The sequence below is a fragment of the Rhinolophus ferrumequinum genome, chromosome 10 (genome assembly GCF_004115265.2).
Source record: "Rhinolophus ferrumequinum isolate MPI-CBG mRhiFer1 chromosome 10, mRhiFer1_v1.p, whole genome shotgun sequence".
NCBI lineage: Eukaryota > Metazoa > Chordata > Mammalia > Chiroptera > Rhinolophidae > Rhinolophus > Rhinolophus ferrumequinum.
The window spans coordinates 27361550-27387204 of NC_046293.1; the positions used below are offsets into that span (position 1 = coordinate 27361550).

General features: G+C 40.9%; 1 protein-coding gene across 4 annotated transcripts in view; it reads right to left on the reverse strand.

Annotated features, from left to right (window-relative positions):
* The window catches only part of DUSP16 (dual specificity phosphatase 16), a 96469-nt gene extending 77163 nt beyond the window's left edge, over nucleotides 1-19306 (reverse strand). For 2 of the 4 annotated variants that reach the window (XM_033116918.1, XM_033116915.1), the window contains exon 1: nucleotides 2377-2835. The gene's annotated coding sequence lies outside the window, so the exon portion shown is untranslated. Of the gene's footprint in view, nucleotides 1-1233; nucleotides 1385-2376; nucleotides 2836-18001 lie in introns of those variants that run through there. The other 2 variants (XM_033116916.1, XM_033116917.1) reach the window with 2 other exon arrangements.
* Between the last annotated feature and the right edge of the window lie 6349 nt (nucleotides 19307-25655).

Below are 25655 nucleotides of genomic sequence, written 5' to 3' on the forward strand. Positions count from 1 at the left end.
ACACCCAGTGAAATTTTTAGTCCAAATAACAGGATAGAAAACTCCACGTTTTTCAGATACTCCAGAAAAAGATGGGTTTCTAGGAAACCCATTATACTGGTAATTCCAGAAAATTATATTTAGTAGCATACTATGACAGGTTGAAAAACATGAACATTGGACAGCTATATAAATCAGCTTCATCAATATATAATCCCACAGGCCAAAAACTCTATGGATTAAATTCCCAATACAGGCATTTATAGAAAACAGCATCAAAACTCACACATCAACCTTCTGACCCCAGCCTAAACCCTGTACCCACCTGAGACCTGATTTCAGCCTCACTCCCACAAAAAGAAAAAAGCTGAGTTAACAGATCTTCTCTTTTGCCCCCTTTTCAGTTACTGCCATTAAGCTTTTGGCCAAAGAGACCCCTCATCCTCAATATTACACGACTGTTTTTACATTATAGGTACTCAATTATTTTACAACTGAATGTAGGTTTATAGTGCTCCAACCAACTTTTTTTCCATACATTAGCTACCATATTGCCAGCAGAATTAAAAATAAACTAATTTCTAATTTTTCCCCATGTGGAACCTTAATAAGTACAAATTATTTTACCTAAAAACCAACTTTTGGGCTGGTGTAATTTAGCCCAAAATTTTACGTAGGATGTTAACTATTAACCACCCCCCCAAAAAAAATAGTAACAGCAACCTTCCACAGTCCTAAAACTCATAAATTCCACAACTGTATTTTTAAAAAAAAAAAAAAAAAACTTTCATTGTGCATAGTCACATTTTGACTAAAATACCTATACAAGGTCATAAGTTCTTACGTTTTTTAATTTGCTTCTCCAGGTTGCTGCCTTCACCAAATACAGAACTCCACAGATCTCAATTAATTAATTACGGCCTCCCAAGTTGTGTGTGCACCAATATACATGATTCTCAAAGAAAAGTAAATAATTAAAAATTAACTAAATCAACTGTTAATAATTCTTGCTTTCTTTTAAAAATTTACCTTAACTTCAAATATGTTTTTTCTTGATGGAGTTCAAAATAGTATAAATACTTTGAATAAACAGTTGTCACCTATGTGCATTCTCAATCAGCCCCATAAAATGAGTGGCATAAAGAGGCATTTTTCTGACAAAGTTCCTCAAATAGTAGTCGTCAAGTCTTTCGCGGATGGTAAATTTCACACACACACACGCGCGCGCGAAAGAAAGAAAGAAAAGAAACATACCTGGTCATTTTCTAAACAGGTTTGATAGGTTTAGTTCCCTTGTTAAGAGCAGAGTATTTACTTATAATCTTTTAAAGCAGAAGTGGCAGCCAGAGCACTGGGTAAATAAAAACTTCAGAGAGTTTTTAAAACCCTGCATCTTAACTCACTTCCCCTTGGTTCAAGGGGACGGCACAGCAAACCCCACGGCAAATGAGATTATGCAACAGGTTTTTCCTCTCCACTTTATTCATCACAGGCTGGTTAGAGGTGTGCTTTCTCCAAACAACTTGAGACATCCAGGACTTTAGGATCTTTGCAGCTAACGTCTAATAATCTTCTGTAGAATTTTGCAGTATCCATTCATTTTAAGATCTAATTATATCTTCTCAAGTCATAATAATTACCTGGTTTTTGTTGTTGTTTTGTTTTAGGAAATAAACCCAGCATCTGCAAACTTCAGTTTTGCATAAATATTTTCCTCCCTGGTGTTTTATTACGTGAAACCACACATGATAAACAGACCCTCGGTTGTCTCCCTGGGCTTTATTTCTCACGTTTTACGACTAGTATAAATGTAGAAGTCACTGGCGCACCGGGCCCCCCAACTTCATGACTCGGGCCCCAGTATGAAAACTGAATTGTTGGTTGGTTCCTCTGGTTTAAGAAAGCAACACCGTCACCACCCAGGTGGCCACGCTCCTTACACCAAAGGCGAATTTGGGATAATGGGAACAGTCAGGCCGGGGCTCCACTTGGCAGGCGTGTTGTGTAAGAGACGCGCCTGGAAGTGAGCAGCTTCGCCCGCGAAAGTAACGCGTTCCGCGTTGGCTGCTGCTCGCGGTGGAACCGGCCGCGGGGCCCGCAAGGACCGAGACCCCGCGCCCGGCCGCCCGCCCCCTTCCCGCTCGGGCCGGCCCCCAGCCAGGCCTACACCCCCGCTCAAACGCTCGCGCGGCTCCGGGCCGCGGTCGCCCCCACACTGCCGTCCGAAAAGGTGGCCCGGACGCCCAAGCAGGCAGAACCGGCGGGGCGAGAGCGCGGCGCCCGGCACCCGGAGTCCCGGCGCGCCGCGGAGCGTCCATGCTGCCGGCGCGGGCGGGTGTCCCGAGCCCCGCACCCTCCCGCCCGCAAGGTCCGCGCGGCCGGCCCGAGGCCACTTACTTTTGGGGCCGCCGACCTCCCGACTCCCTCTGGGGGAAACGAAAGTTGTCACGGCGTCTCCCCTCGGTTCCCCCTCGCCTCCCGGACTTGCGAGGCGCCGCCGCGGAGCCGGGAGGGCGGCTGCGCTCCCGCTCGCGTCCGTCCCGTCGCGCTCTCCGCCTGGTCTTCTTTTCACTATATTATCTGCTCCTTCTCTGAGGGGTGGGCGGGGGCGGGAGGTTTAGGAAGAGAGGAGACGTTTGCAACTTTTCTTCACTCTTTCTCTTCCACCACCCCCCCACCACCACCACCAATCAGCCTTGAAAAAACAATGTTGAAAGGGGTGAAGAAGTTAGGAGGTGAAAGTGGGGGTCCGCGTGGGGATCGCGAAGGGGGTGGAGAGAGGTGATAATAATCGTTTAAAAACTGATTAAAACCCCCCAAACAGTGATACACAGAAAGAGGGGGAAAGGCGGGGGGGTGGGGTGGGGTGGGGGTTGGGGGGAAAGAGAAAGAGTCGCTGGTCAGGAAACTTCAAGCGCGGATGAGGTCATTGGTTTAAAAATAAAGAGATGGCGTCACTTGAAACCAATCCCAGTGAATGAACTCAGCGGAGCCCGGGGGAAAGGAGGAGACAGGCGAGGGCAGGGCGGTGGGCGCCGGGCGGGGCCGCGCGCCCGCCCGCCCATCCCGCGGCCGCCGGAGCCCGGAGCGCGGCTCCGCGCCTCGTTTCGGCAGCGCGGGGAGGGGTCGGGTCACGTTCCGTTCCAGAGTTCGGCGACTCCCAGGCAGGTTCCGCAGGCGCCGCTGGGAGGAGCCGGGGCTGCCCGCAGAGGCGGCCCCCGCGGCCTCCTCCTTCCCGCGCGCCGGTCGCCCCCGGGCTCCCGGCCCCAGATCCCGGCCGGGGTCCTCGCCCCGGCCGCGCGCCTTCAGCGCTGCACCCCAACAGGTATTGAAGGGTTTTTCCCCCGCACCAAGACAGAGCCTTTTCCATTTCCTTGGGCTGTTTCCAGCGGCCTCACCAGGGTGAAGAAATGCAAACAATGATTTGAGAGAATTACAATCACTCTTTAAAAAGTCTGACGAATCCAAAATGCAGGGCACTGCAATCTTTTATGAAAGAAGCTACAGGTACTTTAAGAAAAGTCACACTGGTGTTGCCAGCCATTCAGCTTTCTATATGTGTCGTTGAAAGCCCCCACATGAATGTTCCTAGCATTCTTTATTTTACTTTGTTTATATTTTCTTACACTTGTTTATATTTACAAATTTAAAGAGTATGAGCACCCAAAAATTCTCTTTAAAAACGTTTAAGACATCACGCAGCACAGAATCATCTTTAAATTAGACCAGAGTTTCACTGTCTTCAGAGGTGCCAAACGCTGTTGATTTAACTCCATACACTTTGTGCATTTTGTATTTGGATTAATTAAAATAACTTTGTTTTGAGACTACATTGCACACTTTGGAAAACTGGAGACTTGAAGTGGTGACAAACCAGGACTTGGAATCACTGAACAGGACAATCGGAGCTTTATTCTAGTGTTCTTTGAGCATTTGAGCATGAAGCTGCTTCTACTGAGAAGGACTCACGTGGATATCACATAACAAAGATGTGATTAATGACGGAAAAGCACACTGCGAGTGGACTGCGCCATGAGCCAGAATTTATGTGTAGGAATAATCTAGCTCCTAAAATATTCCATTTGCAATGTACTGGATTTGGGACATTGGTCCCTTAAAGCCATCTTTGTTGTGGAATGTCTATTTGATTTGAACACTGCTGAAGGGACTTCTTTTTAACTCGCTCAAGAGCTGAGAAGCAGGTTTGGGATAGGTTAGAAAGAGAAACAACATCTCCCTCCGTACTCCTTTTCTGCCGTTAAATCCTGCAACTAAAGTGCATTTTATTATTGATAATCATTTAAGGTTAGTATTGGGGTAAGCCTCTGGAAACTTCCTGTCCATCTTTTGGAGGAGGAAAGGGAGCCCATCTGGAGATGGGAGACCGCTGAGGACCTCAGGCAGTAAAAAAAGCTTGAAGGCCATAGGTGCAGAGCCTACGTTCTGCTTCTGCCTTTGACCTCTTTAAGACTTCTGCAGAGGGGGAGCAATCTCTCCCGCTGCTCCCTGTCCTCTGTTGGCCATGAGATGTTACTGCAGCTTCAATGGGATTGTGCTCAAGGAAGCCTCTAAGAATCTAACCATGGACCTACTGGTTTAGAACAGTCTTGAAGGGGTAGTTGGAAAGGACCTGCATCTCAAATCTGCTTAGTTGGAGGAGTTAGGACTTGGGAGAAAGAAGGAAAAGAGAAAGAATTCTTGTACCTAGAGTAGAGAGCATGGCTCTTGCCTGGGTGAAAGACTCCAAGAGAATTTATAGAGTACGCTTTACATGCTGCAGCTTCAGTAGCCTTACTTTTAGTGACACATCTTGAAACCTCTCTTCCCTTTCTACATCTATACAATAATTAAATTGGAGTGCCTCCCATGTATGTGGTGCTATGATAGCTATTATGAGAGCCTGTCTTGTATATATGATCTAATTGGGAAACTAAAACATGGATTAAAACTAAATTAATGATTGAGTGGTATACAATATTGGTTAAATCAATCCAGTGGAGGAAAAGAGCAATGTAGGAGTTGTCAGGGAAGGCATCTTCTGAAGAGCTTTGACCTCATCCTTGAAGTATAGCTAAGGTTTAGTTTGGGTAAAGGGGCTCGGTGAAGGGACTATTCTACCATGTTTCCCCGAAAATAAGACCTGGCCGGACCATCAGCTATAATGAGTCTTTTGGAGCAAAAATTCACATAAGACCTGGTCCTATATTGTATTATTACATTATATGATATGATATGATACTATGTTTATTATATAGTAAAATAAGACCATGTCTTATATTAATTTTTGCTCCAAAAGATGCATTAGAACTGATGGTCTGGCTAGGTCTTATTTTCAGGGAAGCACAGTAAAGGGGAAATGGCAAGAGCAAAGACACGAGGTGGAATGAATAAGGTGTATTCAGGTGAGGGATGAGTGGACCCTTCTAATAATAGAGATTTGTGTGTAGCAATTAAGAATTAGGTTAAATGTAAGAGCTTTCGAGACACATTATAGAAGTTCATGAATGTTATGATAAATAGCTCGTTACTAGTGCCCAAGGTAACACCGAATGAGTTTACTTCACTAGCATACATTTCTCCTTGTTCTACTAAAAGAGCTTCTGTATACTTGTATGCTAGCAACAAACATGTGGAACCAAATTAAAACCACAATACCATTTACAATTGCTCCAAAAAACATGAATTATTAGGTATAAATCTAACAAGCTATGCACAGGATCTGTATTCCGAAAATTAGAACATGCTGACGAAAGAAATTGAAGAAGACTTAAATAATTGAAGCAACTTACTATATTCATGGATTAGAAGAAGCAATATAGTAATGTCAGTTCTTCCCAAATTGATCTATAGATTTAACACAATTCCTATCAAAATCCCAACAAGGATTTTTTTTAGGCATAGACAAACTTACTTAACCTAAAACTGCTTCCAGCATGTTTAAAGGGATGAGTGAATGCTAGATTCCCCAAAGGCAGACAAAGTTCATATACCTAAGTTACCAGCAAAGCAGGGGCTCCAAGGTCTTAAATCAGATAATTAATCTACAAAGAAGCTATTTTCACTTCAGTACTTGTAAGTGTATGGGTGGTTTAATATTGGTTTTAGTTAGAGTTAAACATGGGGGAGGAGCACCAATATTTTTAGTTAGAATTAAATATGGAGGAAAAGCACCATAATCTTTAGTTTTTAGACCCTCTTAAGGTCTTAATCCATCCCTGGCTGAAGGGTAATCATTCACTCTACAATTGGTAACTGAGTGCCTAATGCCAGAATGTGCAGGCACTGCCTGGCTCTGAGGATATGGTTATAAATAAGAGGCAAGGCCCCTTCCCTCATGGAACTAACATTCTAGCCAGGAGAGAAGACAATAAGCAAATGAGCAAAAACAGTGGTCAGTACTATAACGAGATCAACTATACGGGGGAAAAACTGGGTGATGTGCTGGCATATGATTTGAGGGTAGGGACAAAGGTGGTTGGGGGACATCTGTATGGGGGGGGACATTTTAACTGAGGCCTGAAGGATGGCAACCAGGAGAGTGGCCTGGGCAGAGGAAACAGGTCACTCAGACTCTTAAGCAGAGAGAGGACTTGGTGAGAGTTGGTGTGTTCCAGAGCAAAAGGGTGGCCAGTGGGGCTCAAAAGTATAAAGTGAGGGTGGGCATAAGCCAGAATATGTAGAACCTTAAAATGCATGGTAAGGAGTTTGCATTCTATTCTAAAGACTTGAGCAAGTAAGCGTAATAGTTTGGTTTTGAAAAGAGAGTTTTAATAATATTCTATAAATATTTAATTTAGTAGCGCCCTTTTCCAATATGAAGGAAGCATTTTTTTTTTTTAAGTGTGTTTTTCCAGGACCCATCAGCTCCAAGTCAAGTAGTTGTTTCAATCTAGTTGCGGAGGGCGCAGTTCACGCTGGCCCATGTGGGGCTCGAACCGGCAACCTTGTCGTTAAGAGCACTGTGCTCTAACCAACTGAGCTAACTGCTGCCCCATGAAGGAAGCATTTTTGATAATTTATTTATTCTCCAGGGATCCCTTTAATGTCCCCAAATCAAATGTTCTTAGCCTAGAATTCATGGTTGCCTAGGAAGTACATAATAGGCTTCAGAGGGTCCAGGAGCCCCCTAAAATGTGCATATATGCTTATGTGTTTTCCTGGAGTGGGTCCCTAGCTTTCAACAGATTTTCGAAGGATTTTGTCACACACACACACACACACACACACACACACACTCAAAACGAATATGACCTACTTTACATTTAAGTCTTGGCTGTGCTTTTTGGATTGTAGTTGCTGCTATTCTCCTAGGACTCACAGCACCACACAAATGAATCACAGTTCTGGAAAGAGGCAAGTTCTGCCTCCAAGAGGTGACACTATGTTGGAGGAGAGCAACATGTAGTTGCAGCAGAATAGGAGGAATATTCTAAGAGTTTGCCTCCAAAGGAACTTCATGGAAAGAAACTTTTACTTACCTAATGTGAGAACTGGAAGATATTTAAGACATTACCTGGTACCATCCCAGTCACTTTACATATAAGAAAGTAAAGGCCCAAAGAGGTTAAGTAGCTTGCCCAAGGAAACACAGCTACTTAGAGACTAAACTTGGACTGGAAACATCTTCCAACGCTCATCTGTGCTCCTCATCTAAAGAAACTGGACCAAATACAGTGCTTAAAAGTTTCATAGGAATTAAATGTTTAATTCATTCAATTCAACTAAACAAATACATGCTCATTCCTAAGGAAATGGAAGGAAAGAGGGAGGTAAAGCGGTTCAAAAACATATCAAATCCCAGCTCTGAAAGAGATGAAAAAAATCTCAATGTAAAATTAAGACATAGCCAAGAAGAAGCAGATAGCAATAACACTATGTTATAAGTGTACAACTGATTTTTCTGTGGCAAATATGTAAATAGGTACAATGTTATAAACACTAGATGATTTTTCACTTATCAATTTGGCCAAGATTTAAAAAATGGCTAATCCTAGGATTGGGTCAAGAGTGTGGAGACACTCTCAATACCACTGATAAGAGTATAAATTGGTGCAACAATTCTGCAGGGCAACTTGACAATGTTTTCAAAAGTCTTTAAAACGCATACTCAACAACTCCACTTTAAGAATTTATCTTAGGAAATACTAGTACTATTTTTCCAAAGACATATAAATAAGGGTGTTAATCATAATTTAAAATAATAGCTAACATTTATTGAAAATTACATCATTTAATCCTCACAATCATTACCTCCCTTTTACAGTAATTTGCTCAAGGTCGCACAGGAAATGGAAGAGCTGGGATTTGAATAACATGCACTACACATCTAAGCAGAATCAAGATCATGGAGGCCTTGTAAGCTATGACAAAGGGCTTAAACTTTATTCAAGGTAAGCGATGGGGGAGTCACTGAAAGATTTTAAGCAGGAGAGATGACAGGATCAGATCTGCATTTTGCTATGTAAAGAATGGTTTGGTGGAGAGGACATAAGCAAGATAAGAGGCATTTGTGCAAGTCAGAGAATTAAATATAAATGGATATATAAGACAGATTCAAGAGATTTAAAAACTCTGACCAAAGGATCTTGTGACTGGTGTGATCTGAGCTGGTAAGGGGGAAGGCTGTATCAATGGGTCGATCATGGTGCTACTTTCTATGTCTAAGGGAAAGGTGGGAAGTTGAATTTTAAGCATATTAACTTCAAGATGCCTATGGAACCTCAAGAGGAATAGACTGTTGCATTTATGGGTCTGAAGCTCACAGGCCATAGCTGGAAGGGGATGAAGATTTGGGATCTATTTGCCATATTTAGTTGCAGTCATAGCTAGTGGATGAGATCATACAGGGAGAGTGCAAGAAAAAAGGTGCTGGATACCAAGGGAATACTGATGTGTAGGAAAGAAGCGATCCAAAAAACGCTTAAAGGGATGCTGAGAAGGAGAAACTAGAGAAGTAAAAAGAAAAGCAGTGAACACAGATATTCCAGAAAGTCAAGAAAAGAGTTTCAAGTAGGGAAAGAGTGTTTCCTGCGAGTTATTGCTCAGAGAAACCCCATGACATAAGGTCTAAAAATGTCTTTCTTTGATTTAGTAATAGTGACACTGGAGAGGGTGGTTTAACTGAAAACAGTCTTGCCAGAGGCAAGATTGAGGTGAGTTGAAAAGGGAATAAGAAGGAAGAAAATGGAAACACTGGAATAAAAACTCCTCTCTCAAATAGCTTGACTGTTAGGAGGAAAAAGAAGGGTGATACCTAGCTACAGACAAATGTAGGACATTTAAACCCTACAAAGAACCTAATGTCCTGATAACCATACTGTTTGTTTGGTTTGTTTTAATCAAACAATTCATGACAAACAGGTATTAGAGAAATACTCTGAGAAATGCAAATCTCTCAGTTGCAATCTCAAGAAAGTTGCAGACGGAGTTTTGTTATCTACAGCCCAAACTTTATTTTCAATATTATGTAGAATACACATTTGGGGTTTTTGTCTGGGTCGTTTTGAGAAGTCTCTTAATAACAGTGAAATAAAATATTAAGGATAAAAGAATTATCATTTCTAACGTCAGATGTATTTATCTTTCAAAAAGTTGAAAATTTCTTTTATAACCAGAAAAAAAATGGTGACAGTAGTAGGAGGGAAAGGAAACAAATAAAAGGCTAAAAAATATTTGTGAATTGTACTTCCTTTCATTTGACTCTGAAGGAAAATAATTGGGATGAACAGTGATTCCTTTTTTCCTCTGACATAAAGAAGATTAAAAAAAAAATGGTGTCTGCTTTTGAAGGCCAGGGATTTTTAAGTGATTTTTCCATTTTCCAAGTAAATATGGGCCTCAATGCGCTTAGTTTTAAAATTTGCAATGGCTTCCTGGACTAACCGTGATAACATTCAGTAACAACATTCATGTTTATAAATGTAAACATTTACCTTTAGGAACAGTCTTTAACAAGTAACTGAACCTCTTATTCAATGTTGATTAAACAGCAAGATAGGATACTCTGACTATATAGCAAAATACTATTTTGATTAAAAAGTTCTTTTAAAATTTATGTAAAGTCAATTAATGTATTGAAAAAAAAGGTCTAGTCCTCTTTAGGTCACTGAGTTTTAGGAATATCTGAAACCACTACGATAAAGAAATTAAATGGAATTTTAAAATAAACCAATATCACTACGTTAACTCAAATATACAACAATCAGCTCTTTTGTACAAGGTATATACTGAGTTTTTAACTTTCATAACAATCCTAAGAGTTAGGTATATTATGGTCTCTCCTATTTTAGAGTGGGGTAAATTGAGGCTGAGAAAGGTTAAGGAGATAGCCCAAAGACACCCCATAGCTAGGAAATACACAGATTAAAACTCAAACACTGGTTTTCCCACAGGATAATCATAAATACAAAATATAAGTAATTCAAAATAACATTATAAGCAATGCCACTATTTTGGAATGTACTTCTGTGGTTATTGGTCCAGCTTACTCAGATATGTGCTATAAAAGTTGGGGGAAAAAGGAGAGCTCTCTGAGCTGGGGCAGAACAGTCAGTAAGCTACAAATTCTAGCTCTGCCACATACTGGCTATGTGACTTGAGGGACACTTAGTTTCCTCTTCTATAAATTGGTGATTAATTCCAATCATCCAGAGCTGTTGTGAGGCTCAAATGAATACCAAGTAAAGCACCAAATATAGTGCATAGCCCACATGGTAAATACTCACTACATACTGATTCCTTCCTTTTTAGGAAGGCTGTATGTAGAACTGACTTCGATCTTGAACAATAGATTGAATTGGGATATTAAAAGAGAATAGGGAAGCTCATTCCAGGAAGGTAAAACACACAGTCAGAGACACAGCAGAGAAAGAGTGTTTAAAATAGTTTAACTGAAGCAGAACATTTGTATTGAATAGTATATAATAAGACTGGAAAGCAGTTTGAGGCCAGATTACATAGGGCCTCAGCCAAAGAATTTAGCTTTTACATTGTAAGTAGCAGAGGATGCTGGAAATTTTGGGTTCTTTTTAACATTATTTTTTACTGGCCTTATTTTCTATTATAAAGCAATACACGTGCATTGCTAAATGTCTGTAAATTACAGAAAAGTGTAAAGTAGAAAACATAAGTTGTCTTGTTCAATGGTTACCTTGGAGGAGAGAGAAAATTTTTTTACTGCTAAATCCTTTTGGCAGTATTTTGACTCAGTTTTTCTTTTACCATGTACATTTATTTTAATACTAACAATGAAGTTTATAAATACATGGCAAACACAAAGCACATTTATATAACTGTGTTCTTATGCAAGGTTCTTATTTACCTCCAAAAAGTGGAATTGCATATTTGGGATGGTCAAATAAGCAGTGACAGCTCCTCAATGCTGGAAAAATGAAGTTAGAGCTACACATTTACGGGGTAAAGTGTTTGCTTATCTTTATTGTATTAATACATCTTGTATTACAATTTAAACCTATAGTTGTCGTATTTTTTTCCTTTTAATTTTAATATAATGAAATTACTTAATTAAAAAAAAATGTTGCTACCATTACACTGTCCAAAGATAACCTCTGGGGACATTTGGTACACCTTTTTTCAGCTGAAAGATTGAACTTAGAAATGGGTGGGATAAGAATGTTATTTTGGGTGGCTTAGTTTGACCAAAGCCTATTAGATCTAAGTAAGAGGATCATGGAACAAGATCGACCATATTGGCCTATTGAAACAATTCAGGCATAAGTCAGAAAGGGCCAAGACTGGTACAGTGGTAACGGACATGGAAGGAAACGATAAATGCAATGAATAGTACAGAGGGAAAATTGAGAGGACTTGGTGATTGATGACTTACGGAGGATGAAGGGGATGAGTAATGAAAGATGATGCCAAGGTGTCACCTTTGGCAATTTATATAAGCTTCAATTTCCTCATCTTTAAAATGGAGTTAATAATTGTACCTTCCTCATAGGGTTGTTGGGAGGATTAAATGAATGATATCTAAAATGCTTAGCACAATAACTAGAATATATTCTCAGTGTTAGCTATTGTTGTTTGTATAGCTGTTCAATCTCGATGACTGGGTTAATAACAAAATTCTTAAAAAAGAAAGAGGAAATAAGGTAGAGGGCTGATTGAGGTGAGGGAAGTGGGGTTGAGCTATATTTAAGACATGTCAAATTTAGACTTAGGGATAGTTAATTTAAAACGTTCAGCAAGATGCCATCACTGGCAAGTGATGTTTTTGGCAAGAGATACATTCTAGGAAGACTCTGTATTCATGAGAAGCAGACATGTGGAGAGTAGATACTCACTGTAAAGTATTATCTGCACCTCTCCCACAACCTTCATGTATTAGTAGAAATTACCCTAACTAATGGGCAATCCCTACACATGTTGACTTCCTGGCTGAATGGCCCCTCTGGTAGGACAGATATCAAAGTAGTGAAGCGCCTACTTACTGTTGTCTGATTTCAGAAATACGAACTCTCTAAGCTTGTTTTCTTTTTTACAAAATGTAGTAGTAAAAATTTCCATCTCATAGGGCTGATGGGAGGACTAAATGAGAGTATTTAAGTGAAATCCTTTATTAAATAAAAGATATGATATAAATACCAAGTATGGCTATTAAGCCTGTCTCTCTTGGAGTTTATGATTTGTATTTATATTTCTTCTCCATCCTTTACAGGCCCAAACATGAGAAGCACTCTTTACTAACTGCTAATCACTTTGCCCCCTTGATATTGGTCTTCAGCCTCTCTCTGTGTCTCAGTCCCTTTGGGAACTTTGTTACCCATGATGGTATGAAATCCCATACTGCAGGCACCATTTCTGAGGCAAAATGGTCTGTCAGCCTATGTTTGAAGAGACCCTCTGTATTAGTTTTCTATTGCTGCTATAAATAAAGTATTACAAACTTAAAGGCTGAAAACAACACAAATTTATTGTCTTATGCTCCTGGAATTCAGACATCTAAAATGGGTTTCACTGGGCTAAAGTCAAGGTATCAGTAGGGCTGAGTTCCCTTCTGGATGCTCTAGGGGAAAATCCATTTTCTTGCCCTTTCCAGCTTAGAGGCTGCCATTCCTTGGTTCATGGTCCATTCTTCCATCTTCAAAGCTAACAACAATGGGTTGAGTTCTTCTCCCACCTCTAACCCTCTCTCCGGTTCTCCTCCGCCCTTCTCTTCCCTATTAAGGACCCTTGAGATGACACTGGGCCCACCTGGATAATCCAGAATAATCCTCCTTTATTAACATCTGCTAATTAGCAACTTTAATTCCTTTTGCATCTTTGCTCCCCGCCCCTTGCCATGTAGCCTAACATTGACAGGTTCTGAGGATTAGAATAAAGACTTTGAGGGACCATTATTCTGCCCACCACACCTACCACAAAGGCAACTTCAGTGAGGTTTGCCCCTGCTTTACCCCTCTGCCTTGTAAGTCCTGCCTGGTTCACCAAATGATGAACCATCAAACACAATTTGATAACTGTAATAGTAACAACTAGGAGGTATTTCATGCTGAGTTTTCTTCTTGTCTAATACTGGTTCTTCTCCATGTTTAGAGATATATTTGCAGCCAAACACAATGAATATTAACAAACTAAAAATTTAAAAAGAAATAATGATCCCAGTAAATATTCTGTCACACGGGAAAGAAAGGATTGTTATCAAGCACTAATTTTTACAAATGATGTGAACGTCCATTTCATTTCTTTTTTTTTTTTTTAAGTGAAAACTTTTTATTTATTTATTTATTTTAAGGAGGGCGCAGCCCACAGTGGCCCTTGCGGGGATCAAACCGGCAACCTTGGTGCTACCACGCTCTAACGAACTGAGCTAACCGACCACCCCTCCATTTCATTTCTGAGACTGAACCACCCACAAGTCCACCATGATCATTACCAATTTATTTCTTTAATGGAACTTTAACAGCAGTGTTTTCATTTTAGCTCCAATTGATGATTAATGGAAAGAAGGGTATGTCTTAAGAAAAACAGGTGAAAAATATCAGGTTGAAAGCAAAGCATGTAAATATATCAGAGACTGGAATTTTTTTTAAAGGGGTAAAAGGCCATCAGTACTATTTTAGGAGTAGCAGGAGTTCAAACACTGTAGTTAGAAATGCATAAAACCTCAATACCTTTGAATTTCACTCTGAAATTCAGTAGTCCTGTCTTCTAATTCCTTTATTTCTGAGGCATATAAACGTGCTCAAAATAAATTGGTCCAAATCCCCAGTGAAGTTAATTTAAAATTTTTTAATGGTTAATCCTAATTTTCTAGTAGGTAGGAGGCTAGCTTCAGCACGTGATTGGAAGAATATCTAGCTTGAAAAACAGGAGAGGCTAGCACTTAATTTTTTTTTTTTTTTTATGACTTTGGGTAGGACACTCAAGAGAAGGAAAGGAGAGAGAGCCGACAAGTATTGAGCATGTCTTATTGTCAAACACCATGTTTACATACATTATCCTACTTAATTCTCACTACAACCTCAGTAAGTAAGCATCGTTACCCCACATTAAAGATGAGGAAATTGAGGCTCCTCGACATGAAGAGACTCTCCCAAATCACACAGCTAAAAAGTGGCAGCGCTGGGATTGGAGTCCAATTCTGCCTGACTCCAAAGTCCACACACCCTCCCTCTGCCACCCTCAGCTGTTCATTCCTGAGCCCCGAGTTTGCTGATCTATGAAATAAAGGAGTTGAGTCAATCTCTGACGCCCCTCACAGCTCTCTCACTGTATGGCCTTCAGTGGCTGGGGAGAGAAAGGGGAATCCGGAAGGGGTCTCGGGCACTAGGGCAGATCACCTCTCTCCTAAGTGGGAAAGGACTGGGACTTAGTGTCCTAGCTGTACTGTCTTGACTCCCTGACCTATGACAGGAAGCCACTATTACTGACAACACCACAGAGGATGATGGGACTCCCAATGCCCACCACTTCCAAAAGAAACAGGTCTTCTAATTCTCCTTTGTGGAGTCACCTTTTATGAATTCACATTTCCAAAAACAAATCATCAACACTTACTATTGAGAATCTTATTGTGCCCAACACTGAGTTAAACTGTCCTGAGAGGCTCCACAGGCAATGAAGTTTAAGCGATAGTCTGCATTCTCAGAACTTAAAACTAGCTAGGGGGACACAACCAACACACAGAGATATTTTTAGAAGACAATGTATAAGCAGGACTGAACTGTGTAGTCTAGACAGTATCTACTACAGGAGTCCAGAGACAGGGGAGATGAACATAGGCTGCAGGACTCAGAGAAGGCTTTGTGAGAACTGGGGCAAAGACTATGTTCTGTACCTTGTATCTGGACTAGTCTTTCTTGGTCTTCACTGTAATTGTGAAATCCTGGTATGAACCTTTCACATAGTTCAAACATTCTCAGTTTGGAGGCTGCAGTGATGTCCCTCCTATCACGTCATCTGAATGCCACTTCATCTTTATTGGTACATAAGGGAGGGGTAAAACCCCACTGGTATGCAAACACCGTCATGGAGACTTGCTTCAAGCCATGGGAAGTTTCATGCAAAACCAGTTTCTCAATAGGGCAAATGTTGTGTAAAGGTGTAAGAAGCTTGAGAAACTAGTTAAAGGCAAAGCCTGTCACAGCAAGAACCACATTTGAATGGGGACACTTTCTTGTCTGTGTTAGGTATGGTCTGCCTCCAGCCCCTCGCCGTGGAGACCTCCATCCTTAAGCATTCTCCAGCACTTTGGCCCAGAGGCCACAGGACCTTGTCCCATGCAGCAGGAGCTCCTTACCCCTCACCTCCCTCATCTGCCCGTGTGCCACTCTATTGATAAGAGACTCTAGGTCTGAAAATTTCTTTTAGATTTCTGGGCCCTTCCTCACCTTCAAGCAACGAAATGTGTTTCCCTTTCTCCAAATTCCACCCCAAATATAATCTGAGCATAACCCATGAGATAGTCTGGGTTGATAAGGTAGTCTAGTAGATTAAATATTCACCATATTTACTGTGAATTCTGAAACAATGTTAAACAGGAATATCTTCCAAACTAGTTGAAGACATAAAATGAATACACAGGAAACAGCATCTGAGTGTTATCAGATGCTAAATCAATGGTAATTGGTTCAGAAAAATGAGAAATCACTAAGTACAGAAGTAATGAGGGAAAGTTTCATGGAGGCAGGGTTTAGGATAGACCTTAAACACTGGGAAGAATTTGGATAGGCAGAGAAGAGAAATTTTGACATTGTAGAAAAGAGAAATACCATAACCAAAGACAAGAAAAGTAGATGAGGTTTTAATGGAAAGCCAAGGTGGTCTAGAGGAGGAGTGGCACAAAAATGTGCATAGCAAGAATTAGTGGGAAATGAGATCACATGGATAAGATGAATTCATTAACAAACTTAGCAAACATGATTCAGTGCTGATTAGCTGTCAAGCAATAGGGCTCTTGCACATAATAATAATAATAATAGCTTACGCCTATTACAGCTTCCAGTGTGCCAGGCATATATTAAGCCCTTTACATATAGTATCTCATTTAATTATCACTACAGACCTAGGAGGTATGCACTGTTGTATCTCTACTTTACAGATGAAAAAGATGAAGCCCAGAGAGGTTCAGGAACTTGCTCCGGGTCACATAGTTATTGAGTGGAAAAGCCTGGATGTGAACCAAGGGAGTCAGTTCAAATGTGGGTTCTGAGTACAATGCTAACCTGCCTCCACACATATTTATCTCTTTACATCTTCATAAAATTCCCATGATATAGGTATTTGTATCCCCATTTTGCAAATGGGGATGTAAGGCTCCCAGAATCAGTAAATTGTGCAAGGTTCTGCTGAGAACAAAGCTAGAATCTGAAAGCAGGTCCAGTAATTCCAAGTTCATTAAACTTCCCCTTAAAATACAGCTGCCTGGCATATGGATTTTCTAGAATGGGATCAAATTAGGGAAAACTTTAAGAGCCTAATAAGGGCAAGAAGCCTATACCATAGGAATGGGGAAGACCTTCCGGGTTTCGAACAGATGTGACTTGATTAGTGAAGGTAGGTCTAGGTCTGGCATCGGCCTGGCACAGGGAATCCAATCAGGGAAAGAGTGGACACAGCACCAGATGATATTTGAGGTGAGCATGAGGGTGGGAGGGAGGGGCGGGAACAATGACCAGTATTTGAAGGAAAATCTGATTGTTCTTGGGGACCGAATGGCTAAGGGTACTAAAAGGAGATTAAATCAAAGCAGACTTTGCTTCTCCTCCAAATGACTTAATGGACTAGTAAGGGACTCAAAGGTTATAAGAGCAGCTGGTTTGTGGCAAAAAAATGAAGGTTGCTTTTGGACATGTTGCAATCTGTTTGGCAGAACAATGACTGGCACATTCCAGAGGAAATGGGCAGCACACGGTCAGGGGTGTGGGATCGGAGCTCAGGTAGAGAGCAGAGGCTGTCAGTTCTATCTGACAAAGAAGCTCTGCAGGATCACTGAAGGGGCAGACTAGTCCCATCCCAGGGAAAATAATTTTCTCACTGTGAGAATGAGCCAGGAGTCATCAGAGAACAAAAATGCAGTGTAACAAAAGAAAGCAGGCCCAAGGGCAAGCCACAGGTCTGGACAAGTGGTTAGGGCCAAGGCAGAGATAAAAATTAAAGAGACAGAGCAGCAAGTGTGATATCACCCATATCAAAGGAGAAATGACCACTGAATAATTTCCTGTCCTGTTTCTGGTATTTTTGGATGTTCTATTGCAGAAGTCAAACCCAGCTTAACCGTTCAGACCCTACAGTCTGAACCCTACAGAATAATCAAGAATCTTGGTAGCAGGGAACACACACTCTACATCAGGATAGGGAGAGAACTGAAGTAATCAAAAAATACTTCTCCACTGAACTGTATATTTAAAAATTGTCGCAATCGTAAAACTCATGTATATTGTACCACAGTTAAAAAAAAAAAAAAAAAAAGGAAGACCTCTCCCCTGAAAATATAAGTGTCTATGAATCCCACAAAAATCTCCAAAAGCCCATCGAACTTAGCATCTCTTGGACTTACCCCTTTTGGTCCAAGATCTTGGTTTCCTTCCCAAGTTGGTGGCTGTGCTGCTGAGGTGATAAAGGTACTTGAGGAGCCGGGGATGCCAAAGCTACCTGGCTGGCATGTCCTTTCCAATCTGGAAAGAGAATGGGGTAGTCAATTGAGGCTAATGTGCAGCGGAAACTCCTCTTCTGGCCTTTCTGCTACCTCTGTCCTTTTTCCAGAACATTGAGAATGTGATCCATTGGTCATAGCCCCACCCTCTGTGACCTCTTCTGCCTGACCGAGTTAAGAATGAGACACAGAACAACTCAGCCAGTACCTGGGAGGGACTAACCTGGGGCAGGAACCTGGGAGTCCTGTGATTTCAGTTCTTGCTTATTGCTCTTCACAAACATCCTTTTAAGGTTCTAGGGTACTTCTAACTGGCTTGATGGAGATCACCTCCCAGTCTATATACAATTCCTTTCCTGCACAGTATATAATTTGTTCCTAGGACAGGGCTCCTCCATAAACCAGGGGAGTCTAAAGGGACTCCGACACTCAAAAGTAGCTGAATGGGGTTCTTCCTCATTTTACAAGTGAGGAAACGGGCCCAGGGTTGTTGAGTGACTTACCCAAGGGCATACATACACCTGGTTACTGCAGAACAAGGACACACAGGCTTTCTGATCCACTCTCTAAATCTCTTTTAGCTAGACAAAGAGATTCCAGCTGAAATATTTGGAATTCTATTTTTATTTAAGTTTTGCTTTTCCCGTGATTGGTCTCTTACTGTCTCTTTCTCAGAAGATGTTTAAAATGCCTGAAAATGCCAGCTTAGGTATCCAGAAGAGAATGGTAGCAGCACTGATGGAGGGAGGAAGCTCGCTGGTTACCCACAAAACCATCACAGACTGCCTGTTATGCTGTGGCTAAAACTTGGATCCATGCCCTCCCTCAGCCAATGTACAGCAGAGCCTAGTAAGGGGGCCCCGTGAACTAGGGCTCTCTAGTCCTTTCTGTCATTGCCCTATGTTGACCTTGATCTCTGCCTCTGAAATCCTTGATTACCAATGTCAATAGTCAGCTAGTTGACTTGGGAGGGCCCCTCCATGGCTATGGCAAGAGAGAAGAACGACAGAACAGCTCACCGTAAACATGGGTATCAGGCAAACTTCAGGAAAAACTGGTTGCTCAAGCTTGCCACCTCAAGAGAAACAGTTTTGTGTAAAGCTTGACATGGTGCGAAATAGATGTACGTAAGTTTGTTCCATTGCCACACTCATCTGGGGAGGTATCTGTGGGTCACTTCAGCACATGGGAAGATCCGCCGTCCCCAAGATCATTTAAGCTGTAAAGTCAACCAGATTAAAATGGATTGTCTGTGTTCATCAAGCCTATGTATCTTTTCTATGGTCAGGTCCTGAAAATGTAGGAATTCGGGTTTAGCGCTTTCGAGTCCTAGTCATGCACTTACAAAATCATAGGCCTAGATGGTACTTGGAAGTCATCTAATCCAGCCCCTAATATTACAGATGAGGAAACAGAAGTTTCCCGTTATTATACTTCTAGTACACCGCTGACGAGTACACTCATTTCGTTACAACCAAAATTACACTGTTGGCTCCATGGAGAGGATGGTTAACCTAAAACCCATGGCATTTTTCATACAAACCACTGCTCAGCTGCATTTTCCCCATCCCAGGTTTATACCATTCATTTCCTAAAATTTTGTTTAGGGGTTTACATTTTCCCTTTCATTCCATTTTGCTAGTTTTAACTTCATATTCCAGTCTATAATTTGAATTGTGTTTGTCTTAAGCTTTTTAAGTGTGCTGGGGAAGGGGAAGATCGTAGCTAATGTGCACTTTGCAGTGTGCTTGCTAGCGCCTATTTAATAGCTCACCTGTTCTAAATAAAACTATAAAGAGCATTTAATTTGGAATTCCCTGGCCTAGTTTTTCAGATCCTTAAGGGAGGTGGCTAACTTTTCCGCCTTGGTATATATGCAGGAGCTCTAGAATGGGCTGAAGAATATTCTCAGAGCTTGTCTCATCCGCGGAACTTGGTGCCTGGGGTAATGTGGCGAAAGGCCACCCTCTAAATTGCAGAATCGAGAGGTTTTTTTATGTCCATTTTGATGTACCATTTAATTGTTTATTTTCCTTTAGCCATGAGAGCTAGAGGACTCAAGAGATTTAAGAGAGGGGAGGAAAGAAAGGAAGGATGTCCTAATCTCTTTTGTACTCAAAAAGATACGTGCTGTATGCAAAAGGAGAACCAACTTGAGTGAATTATTTGTGATGACTTTATATATTGTAAATAGCCAGAAACCTAGGCGTTACCTCTGACTTCTTCCTCTCCTTCATCCCCCACATCTAATAATAAGAATGGCTAACATTTATCAGGCACTTACTATGTGCCAGATACTGTGCTAAGATACTTGATAAGCCTGACTAATTTAATCCTCACAAGAACTATTATGATTTTACAGATGAGAAGACTGGCACTTTTAAGAAATTAAATTCCTTGCTTGCACTCTTATATCTAGGAATGGTGGGGCCAGATTCACACCCAGGTTATTGTGACTCCAGAGCCCAAAAGCTGACCCACCATAAGTTTAGTCCCCCGGTTCTCGGGGAAAGCCGCCAGACCATGATGTAGGTCTGATCCTTACAAATCATAGAAGAAAGGAAGGAAGGGAGGAAGGGTTGGTTGGAAGGTTGGTTGAGTGAAAGAATCTTTAATTGTAGTGCAGTTCTGAGAAAGTTCAGCAAAGCTGATGAAACATCTTGGAGCTGAAGTTGCTCATCCGAGCAGTCCCACGTTTCCCAGAGGTGGGCCTGCCTTAGTATCCTTCCCACACTTCGTCATGAAGCAGACTGGGGGAGGCATGACCGTAGCAAGGAGTAGTGACGGATTTCAGAGCACAGAGACTGGGATTATCAGCTGTAATCCTTTCTGAGAGATACATTTTCATTGCTGCCACATTCTGCTCCATTATCTCTTCAAACAAATCTGCTGAGTTTTTTCTTCAACAGATGTCTCTACTTACTGCCCTAGTTCAAGCCTCTGTCATTGCTCACCTAGGCAATTCCAATAATGCTTTTACTTACTTCCCTACTTCCAGTCTCCATACCCTTAAAATGATTTCCTGCAACACCACCAGGGTGATCTTTCTAATATGTCAATCCAACTATGTCATAACCCAGTGTAAGAAGATAGGTCAGTGGAGACTTCTTTTTGTCAATCTTAGAATCTGTATGATGATCCTCGAGCATATCAATGACAAGAATCACACCAGCTTTCATTGATTAGGTTAATTTCAAAATTGCCTTATATTCTTTTTGGTGAGGTCATCATGATTTACCATATGTCATTCATCTGCTTAAAAACCCTTCAAATGTCTGTAAGATGAAACCCAAACTTTTGCTCATGGTACACCAGCACCCCCAGGACCCGGCCACTCCCTACTTCTCCAACATCATCCGTGCCACTCCGGGTATTTAATACTCCAGTGATATCTCAGTAATGAATTATTTGTAGGTCCTGCTGTGCTATATCATATCTCCATGCCTTTGTGTATACTCTTCCCTCTACCTGGAATGCTATTTTCTCTTCTCCTCCCCCTTATGTGCCTATTTGAATCCCATTCTAGGTTGCCTCAGCTGCCACCTCCTTGGGGAAGCTTTCCATGATTCATACACACCCCAATTCAAAGATCATTTAGTCTAGTCTCTAGCCCAATTCAGAAAGTCTATCGAAGGCACCCAGGCGGGAGGTCATCAAAGGAAAAGCGCATGACTTCACCAGACAACTGGTGTTAGGCTGTGCTCATGGTCACATAAACCAGTCAAAGCCATTTCTTATTGTTTTTCACGTGGAAATCTATCAGTTCCTGTTTACCCAGTTTTTCTGTGGATGGTGGTGAAAATAGCAACCATCAGAAGATTCCAGGTGAATGGAGAGTTAGAAGTTGGGAGCCTAACTAAGAAATTCCCTGGGCAGGTCCTATAGAGGCAATGCTACCTTTGAACTTTCAGATCTTGGGGGTTGGGGCAGGGAGCAGGATGGTGGTGTTCAGATGAGGAGGAGGGACAGAGCTTACCAACAGGCCATTGGTCATTTCCTTCTGGTTGTAGCTCCTGAGCTTTATGGATCTTCTTTTCTGAATCCCTGACCTGTGACTCACAGATGTTGCAAGAAAACTTCAGAATGCCTGTGGACTTCAAGAAGCGGGAGGCACGGTCAGAGGGAGGATTGAGCCTATGGGAAACCACATAAAGGTTAGACTTTTGTGACAGTGACTGTAGTTACTATGATTCCACATGTTTCCTTAGTGCTTTTTGATAAATCTGTATTTTTCCAAGACTGAAAAGTTGCATCTCTAACTAACTACATGGATGAGAGATATGTGGTAAGGAGAAAAAGATAGTGAACAAAGACTGATTCTGGAACCCTGTACTTACTGGGAGTGTGGGATCAGAAGCATGATGAACATGAGCTTTTTTTATCCATATTCTAGCACAGGCCTCGTGTTTCCAATCTTCAATAGGCACTGCCTGTTTTTGTGCATTTTAGAGGGTTCAGTATGGTAAACACTGGTGCATTCTCAAGTAGTTTTCAGCCAAAAGTTTAATTTGGGGAAGGAATACATATGAACAAATCAGAAAAAAAATAGATATGATCAATGTTGTTTACGCTACAATATTAGAAATGAAAACAATAATAAAAACCATACTGGGTATTAGGAATCACGAAATTATCTTACCAGCCATTGTTACCCTGTACAAACAGAGCATACAATTATATTTTTTATTGACAGTTGAGTATAGACCATCTGGAAATATAAACATGAGAACAGAATTATGAAAGGAAATTAGTTCCGTTGGATTTTTTAAATTTGAATTTTATTTTTTAAAGACTTTATTTTTCTAGAGTGGTTTTAAATTTACAATAAAATTGAAAGGGAGGTACAGAGGTTTCCCATATGTCCCCACCCCCACATACACACAGCCTCCCCCATGATGAACATTACTCACTAGAATGGTACTTTTTTTTCTTTTCACCAAGGATGAACCTACATTAAACATCATAATCACCTAATGTCTATACTTTACCTGAGAGTCCACTCTTGGTACTGTACTTTCTATGAGTTTGGACATATATTCATCATTATAATATCATTAGGAGTATTTTCACTGTCTGATAAAAATCTAAAGCCATTAGATTTTTTAAATGTTTTCTAAAGCTACACTAATTAAAACATTTGGTATAGTACTAAAATAGATAGATCAATGGGAAAAGGTGGACCATCCAGAAATGGGCCCAAGTACAAACAAAATAAGTTTAAAGGAGCATTCCAAGTCAGTAAAAAAAAATATTGAATAAATAGTGTTGGGATAAGTGGTTAGTCTTTTAGAAAAAAATAGAAGTAGAGCTCTATTTTTCTCTGCACATCAAAAATAAATCTGACAAAAGACTTAAATTTAAGGTAGACAAAAGACTTAAATATAAAAATCAAATCATAAATTACTAGAATAAAACAATGTATTTTTGTATAATTTTGTCATGGAAAAGGCTTTTTCTAAATATGAAATAAAATCCAGAAGACATAAAGAAAAGATTAATAAGTATAACTATAGTTTGCTCTTGATTAACTTGGGGGTTAGGGGTGTCATGCAATCGAAAATCTGCATATAACTTGACTCCCAAAAAACTTAATTGTTCCTTGGTATCCATGAGGGATTGGTTCCAGGACCCCCACGGATACCAAAATCTGCAGATACTCAAGTCCCTTACATAAAAGGCACAGATAAATGCATAATCTGCCCCCCACATCTACGAATTCCCAACTAAGGATCAAAAACAGTACAAGTAGTTACTCATTATAGGTTATTATTCACCTTGCAAAATGGACATATTCAGCGAAGGTGAAAATGAAAGTCTTCTCTAGAGTGAATTCCATGTCTTACTAACATTTTTAAACTTACTGTCCTTTCCCAGAGATATTACAACAGGTTGAATGAAAATTCTGGGTCATGGAGTGTTTACACACTTAAAGAAGTATGCAAATGGAACATATATATTGGGCATTGTCATGTAGCTGCAATGCCTACCTATGGAGACATCCCAGCAATTCCTTTGTCCCTTGTTGCTCATGTGTAATAGACAGAGCCTGGATGGGGCAGAAAGTGAGGAGGCTTGGCCTATGGGCCTGCCAGTAACATCACCATCTGACCAAGGTGGAGAGACTTATGCCAGTCCCTTCCTTCAGTCATCAGATTTTCAGTAAGAGCTTAATATATGCCAGGCCCTTACTACATGCCAGGTAAATTCCATATACCCTATACCATGCCATCATATATTATAAGTCTGACATAATATAATCAAAGATTACAAAATAAAATAAAAGATATTGAAGAGCTACCAGCCGCATATGAAAAAGCCCAATTCCCCCCAGCATTAATCATCACTCTCCTGCTTAAACTATCAGTGGTTACCATGCACCTTCAAATTAAGTACCCACTCCTAAACGTGCTTCATCACCTATCTCCTGTTCGCTTGTTTTGGCGCTAGCTCTTGACTTTGCTCTTCCCATCTCCTGAGAGGTCTATGTTACGCCCAAACCAAATTATTTGCAGTTCCTCATTGTTATTTCATGCCGGTGTGCCTTTGCAAATGTTTCTTTTCTTGCCTGCTTGAAAAATTTGTATTCATCCTTTGTGACCTGGCTTAGAAGTCAGTCCTTCAGAAAAGACTTCTCCTAGATCCTCTCTATATTTTATGTATACCTTTATTATCACACTTAACACACTATCCTGTAGTTATTTGTTTACAATTTAAAGAAGTATGCAAATGAGTCCTCCATTAGTGTGTAAGCTCCTTGAGAGCAGGGACCGTGTCTCATCAGTCTTGGTGTGTCTAGTGGATGGCATGATGCCTTTTGAAAAGGAGTGGTCTATCCATCTTATAAATGAATGGATAGATTAAGAAATGAATCGGTCATACTACAGCCAACGGTTTCTTTGTAGTATGACATTTCTTAATAGGGTGACAAAATATGGTAAAACTTGTTCTCTCTTGGATTCTATCTTATCTTTACCTCAGTTCCTATGCAACAGGCACTTACCCAAGGCATTATAGTGAGGGTCTTGTAACAATTATTTGAATGTCAACTGTACAGTTGGTGCCGTCTTGCATAGCAAAAGGTTAACTTAGAAACACACCAAGTTACTAATATATATCATTTTAATCTTGACAGTGTACTTTTAACCAGATGCCTGAGTTTTTCTTCCTTCACATAGCTAGCATCTCTCCAAACAAGCTTAGATAGCAACCTGTTTTCTTTGGCAAATTGATTAATGGGGACATTACTCATATGCCTGGTTGTATGACATGTCCAATAACATTGTCATTTCATTTCTGCGGTGTTGGGTAAAAATATCCAGGAATTTACTACCACTGGAGTGACCACCTGTTTGCTGGAAACGTTAAAGAAAGAAATCTGGGGAGGCAGCTCCCTTGAAGAATGCTCAAGGGGGTCTGATTCTATCACCAGCCTCCCTACGACAAACTGCCGCCTCCAAACTTAGCAGTAGCACCTGTGGAATCAAGAGAACAGCTGTGCTGTGTACCTTAGCACTTTGGTTGGCTGGAACTGAGCTGCCCAGCAGGCACCTGGAGAAAA